We start from the raw sequence: 6,395 nt of genomic DNA, 5'->3' as shown, positions 1-6,395 counted from the left end.
ATAGCCTTTTTTCATTTAATGATTTATTAAATTGTCAACGTTGTAACTTGAAGAGCTATGCTTCAGTGAGTAGACACTAAAGGTAATGAGTTACGTGTCTGTTTTATATACATCTTGTAGCTATAAAGTGCATGCTCTCCATTTTCTTAAGGCTTTTTTTGTTTTTGTTGTTTTGTTCACATTTCATGAAATACATCTCTCTAGATTTTAGATGTTAATATTTCATCATGCCTTTAGGGCTACTGGATAGTTAATAACTAACATTTAACATGATTTCCCCTTTCCAGAAATTCACTTTTTTTTTTTTTTTAAACAATACATGTTAATTTTTGCTTAATGTTTAAGACGAAACAGAACAACTGATTGGATAATGGTCAGCTTTAGACATTGAAATCAGTCTCTTGAAAGCTGTTATACAAATGTACAAAAATGGCCATCCTATATTTGCATTTAAATGAATTCCACCAACTCTGAAGGTAAGTAAATATCTGACCTTGATTTAGGGACACATTTTAGTTACACTGACTGTAAATGCACACGAAGAATGCAAGTGTATTTAAACAGAACAGGCAGCAGTAAACAACAGACAGAGAAAACAGCCAAAGAAAGTAGTGAAAATGCTCAAAGATATTTACCTGAATATTGTGATGAAATACACTTATCAGGCCTTTATGGAAGAGAATAAGGAACAGATTCAGTGCCATCTTCCGAGCCTTTAAATTAAAGCTTGCTTTATAGGCTAGGTGTGATTTCCTAAAAAAAAAAGGCAGAACAGGAGGAGGGGGTAAAAAAAAAAAAAAAGAGATTAAAAAACTTGATACAACAATTTACAAAACTGCTCACTTGTAGCTGAATACTGAAAGTCCCCTGACAGCATTTGCTTGAATAATAGTGTGAGAACATGGCTCTGCCTTCCCTGCCAGAAAGGAGAAGAGCCGAATGCGCCACATTCATCACTTTGATGACAAAACGTGAGCTCGAAGTTCCTGTATGACCACTCTTCAGTTATCATTTAAATATACTTTTTTTCAGCACAGATCAGTAGAAAAACTCTTTATTTATAACAGATGACGACATCTAAAAGTGCTTCATAAATGCTCTACAGCGAGACTCACTGATGCCCATTAATCTCTATTAGAAAGACATTCTTTATGGCAACTTTGCGCTCTCCCTTAACAGACCTCCATGTCACATGTAGTAATAATATTAATAATAAGAATAATAATAATAATAATAATGAATGTGTATGTGCAGCATGTCACATGTTAAGTAAAAGCAGATGCATACCAAACAAACTTACAGTCGGTAACATTAGGTAAAGTACTCCTTGTAGAAGGCGATGTCTTAACACTGATAACACGGGTGGTGTAAAAAGGGGGTAAAACTGCGCTTGGACACACTTGCTGCTGCCTCCCCCAGAAGCGCCCTGCTTGTCAGCCAGCCGCACTAATGGCTTCTCGCTTGTTCTCATGGTCAAAATGGCTCCTGCGCTCGGGCTGGGAGTGAAACTGCGCCACAGCCCGGCGATGGTGTCCGTGGGCGCCCCGTGTCCGCGCGTGGCTCCCGTCTCCACGCGCGCGCGCATCATATTCATCATACTCGGACTCAGAGTCAGATTCATCGCCACTGCGGCAGTGATGGGCAACGTGCCTCCCTGTGCCTCTCTGTGCCTCTTTGTGCCTCTGCCTGGGCTGGCTGGGGATCTCATCTCCTACACGCCACGTTGCCGCCTGTACAGCCATGTTGCGCCACCGAGCCCGGGTCCGACACGCGCGCGCGCCAGCCCGCCATCTGCGGCTTTCTGATGTCTGCGCCCCACTGCGTGTCACTGCACGTCACTGCACCTCGTCTCACTGCATGCAGCTGCACTCCACTGCACCTCACTGCATCGTGACGTCCCAGCGGAGAAAAGGAGAGACGCGCTGGGCGGCTTTCCAGCGCTCACTGTACTGTACACACACAGAGCCTGGGGAGCGCAACAACTCAACTGTTTTCCTGTGTTCTGTTTTGGTTTCCTCCCCCATCCAAAGTTTTTTCAACCTTTTTTTTTTTTTTTTGGAAATCGTCTAACTACTTTGTTCAAGGCGAAAGGATGCGCAGCGCCGCGTCCGAAACTTCGCTCGATCCCATTAGAAACGCGCGCGTGCGAGTGGTGCGCTGCGCTGTGCTGCGCTGCGCTGCGCTGCCGGACACCGTTATCTCCGACATAGGAAATGATCCTTTCGAAAGACGTGCGTTTGGAGCGCGCTTTATCATGGAGAGGTGCGTCCGAGGACCTGGCTGGGATTTACCTGCAGGAACAGTCACGTCATGGGCCGCAGTGATCTCAGCAAAGAGAATATAAATTCATTGTTATTCTTGGGATGCACGGGGGGGGTTCATGGTGCTTTCACGTCGTTGTCAGCATAGTAAATGTGTGAAGAACGTGACATGCATGTAAATGAGCGACTCACTGCTTTTCAATTCTTGTGGCAGCTCACAGGAGTAGCCCTTGCTGATGTTTTATGTATATTTCATAAACGCCACCTTCCAGCAGAAGTGATGTCAGACACACTTCCATGTGGGGAAAAGTCCCTTCTGCTTTGCATTTCAGTTCATTTTCCACAGTAAAACTGTAATGTTTACATTGTCCCCATGTGCCCTCTGCAAGATCACCATCACCAGTTCATATATACCAACACAATGTTTCAAACAAGCTAACCAAAATAGCTGCAATATTCATATACACAATATCCAGCTTTAGATGCAGAAAAAAAAAACAGCAGCAGTAGAGCTGGTTGAGCAAAAACAGGGGTTTGGAGCACAAACCTTCCTGTGACTCACAGTATCAGTATGGCTCCAGTCTCAGAGTATCCAGTGTAGGAGTGACTCATGCATGAGGTGATGGCATGGCCTCGTAACCCAATTGTTTGACGTTCAAACCCCACTTTCTCCTACTGCTAAACAAGACAACTACCTAATTAAAGGTAAGTGGCCCAAGAACCATGTGCTGCTCTGGTTTTGCCCACCCAGGTTGAAAACCTCGAAGAAATAGCTCCTGTTGGTGAAACATCCCAGTCCTGCCCAGACATTGTTGGCAAAGAATTCAGCATATTTCAGTAAATGATGCAATCTTTACTTGTTGCACTAAAGTCCCGCCCGGAATATATGGGGCTCATTTTTAGAGTGTGAGAGAAACCATGCTTGAAGTAATTGTGGATGTAAATAAAATACATTATAAAAGACAGGTTGGGTCGCAACCCATCCCAGTTAATTAGGTCATTACAGAGATGACTCAGCAAGGAGCTCCTCCAAGCTGAAACAAACACTACACAGAGTAGAATAAAACAGGGCAACGTCATGTTAACGTGACCACAAGGTACAAGAAGAATATATTAATAAAGGCAGTACAAACATAACAGACAATAACGAACACAGAAACACACCCCTATTTTGTTGTTTGTTCAACTTCCAGTGAAACAGGGAGAAAACACCCTATAATCTCTGCGCTGTCCCTTTACTCGGCAGTATACAGACCCATTCATTCTGCACCCTTCCACGGGACTCGAACCCAATTCCCTCCTAACACTCTTTGTAAGGGGGGGGGTATAAATACTGAACAGACTACTGCCGATATACTATAAGGACCTTTACGGAATGACACATTCACTCCAAAACACCTAAACATACAGAACCAGGAATGATATAATAATTAGTGATATCAGTACCATTATCAGGGGGTGTGGTGGTGCAGCGGGCTCGGCTGGGTTCTGCTGGGGGGGGGTTCGAGTCCCGCTTGGGGTGCCCTGCGACAGACTGGTGTCCCGTCCTGGGTGTGTCCCCTCTCCCTCCAGCCCTGTGCTACTGGGCTACGCTCCGGTTTCCTGTGACCCCCCACTCAGGACATGTAAGTGTGTGTGTGTACCATTATTCTAAGACTTATAATGTCCCACTATTTAGTTTCCCATATTTTCTTATTTCCTCACATTTTCTATTACACAAAGACAGCAGTGCGACTCTGTTTTTAACACCTGTGAATCCGCGTAAGACATGTGCGGCAATTTAAACCGAATGAAAATGAGTTTTAAAAAAAAAAAAACAGCACAGATGGTAATGTGACCACGGCCTGTGGGCCTCTGGGGGCGGAGTTTGCGACTGAATGTCCCATGACGTCAGCAGGGAAGCGGTTCTACGGCATCTCGCGCCCTACATTATACTGTAGTTCTCGTCATAACTTCGCTCCGTCCGACTGCGGTCAGCAAACGCGCTCCGAACGGGAAAAAAAAAAAAAAAAAACAAAAAAAAAAAAACAAAAACAAAAAATAACAGTAAAAATGGCGGACGCGGAGAACACAGCTTCACAGTAACACCGAACGAGGTAGAATGCGTTCCCAGCATGCTCAGCGTGAGCGCGCGGCTGTCGCTGTGTTCATCCGCGGGGACTAGTTAGTGCAGCGGAGTCCGCATAGCGAGAGGAGATGCGGGAATTCCGAAGGATGTCCGTATAACGGGGGTCCGTTCAGCGGGGGGTGCGCGTTTTTCGTACAAAAATCACAGTTTGGGCCTGTAAGTGGAAGTGAGGAACAGTGAGCATTTGGAAAGGGTGCATTTTACGTTTACATTTATTAATTTAGCCCACACTTAACACTTACAGTGTTAATCTTAACATTTTTATCCATTTACAGCTGCCAGCTGGGTACTTTAAATCATGTCAGGATTTACTTACCTGGCTGTGGCACAGTGAGTAGCCCTGCTGTCTCACAGCGCCTGGGTGGTGTGAGAGGATGTGGGTTCGATCTCCGCTCAGTCTGTGTGGAGTTTGCATGTTCTCCCTGTGTCTGTGTGGGTTTCCTCTGGGTGCTCTGGTTTCCTCCCACAGTCCAAAGAGACACTGTCCTGGTTCCCCCACTGTGTGTGTATCCCATTGATGTATGGATGAGTGACCCATTGTAAGTAGTGTATCTAGCAGTGTAAGTCACTGCGGTGAATAAGGTGTGTGGGCTGGTAACACTACACAGAGTTTGTTGGAAGTCACTTTGGAGAAAAGCATCTGCTAAATAAATAAAAATGTGAAATGTTACCACAGTTCAGGGGCCAGTTGGTAGTGTAGTGGTTAGAGCTGCTCTTTGGACTGAAATGTTGCAGGTTCACATCCCACCTCTAGCTGTGTTACCCTTGAACAAGGTACCTAGCCTGAATTGTTCCAGTAAAATTACCCAGCTCTATACATGGGCAAATAATTGTAAGTAGCTTCAGTCATTTTGGAGAAAAGCATCACTTAAATGAATAAACATAAAACAACTGTCACGCCCCCCCCACAGCCATTGGTGGTAAAATTTAATATAAGTGCTAATGATAATAAATGTTTCGCTTATACAGTTTTCAAATGTCATGAATAACTGTGAAAAACAGTGGACATTTTAACCGAAATGATGGCCCAGATCCCTAGTGTGTGACGTGTGAGGTCTCAGTCCCAGGTGCTCTTCACAATCTACCTAGCTGTTTGTGGAGACTGGCCCTGGTGGGCTCTCGGGCGTCTTCTGGGGATACATGACACATTGAGATGTTCCCACAGAAGTTCTGGACGCACATGATGTCACACAACACACTGTCCCCTCATGCTGTAGCGTGGAGAAACACAAACACATGGAGACAGGAAGGGTAAAACATCTAAATCTGAGCGAAAGCAACAAACATTACAAAAGAACCCAGAGCCGAGGGCCACGGCGCCATGAGGAGACAGGCACCTTCTGTTGAACCCTTAGCCGACACAGAGCTCAGTCAGTCAGATCTGTGGTTTGTTCCTCTAGATGGCACCAGATGACATCATTCGCTTTACTCTCCTTCTACTCTGCGTTTACTTCGCCATCTATTCATTCAGCCCATTCTGTGCTCCTCAGCGTTCAGCTACTTACACTGATTTACCCATTTATACCACTGGGTAATTCGAAGGAGGTGGGATTCGAACCTGCGACTTTCCAGTGCAAGCGGGCAGCTCTAAATTTCTGTGAAAATTATAGTTATTTTCTTGCTGTGTTTCGGAGCTTTTAGGGTTTTGTGAAGCTTATAAAACAAAAGGTTCTTTTTATTATGTATTAAATACTGTAGTGTATATATATATATGTGTGTGCTATAAATAGATTCTGTTTTTGATATTTCAGTCAAGCAGATTTTCCAGCACTCAGATTGGAGTTGGTCAGAGTGTCACTGGAAATAACTGGATTTACTGGAACCAAAGCTGGAAAACAAACATCTTTCTGTTCTTATGAAATATCCTACATACAGTACAGGCGAACAGTGTCATTAATATTCCAGCAAACCGTACTTTTGGTACACAAATCATGAGCCGCACAGGTGTTTTCAAAAGCAATGAGCTTGATGAGAGACTGGAGAAATGCTCTTATAAGTTGTGTAGC

Source organism: Scleropages formosus, chromosome 17 (genome assembly GCF_900964775.1).
Source record: "Scleropages formosus chromosome 17, fSclFor1.1, whole genome shotgun sequence".
NCBI lineage: Eukaryota > Metazoa > Chordata > Actinopteri > Osteoglossiformes > Osteoglossidae > Scleropages > Scleropages formosus.
Note: the sequence above shows the minus strand (reverse complement) of the source record.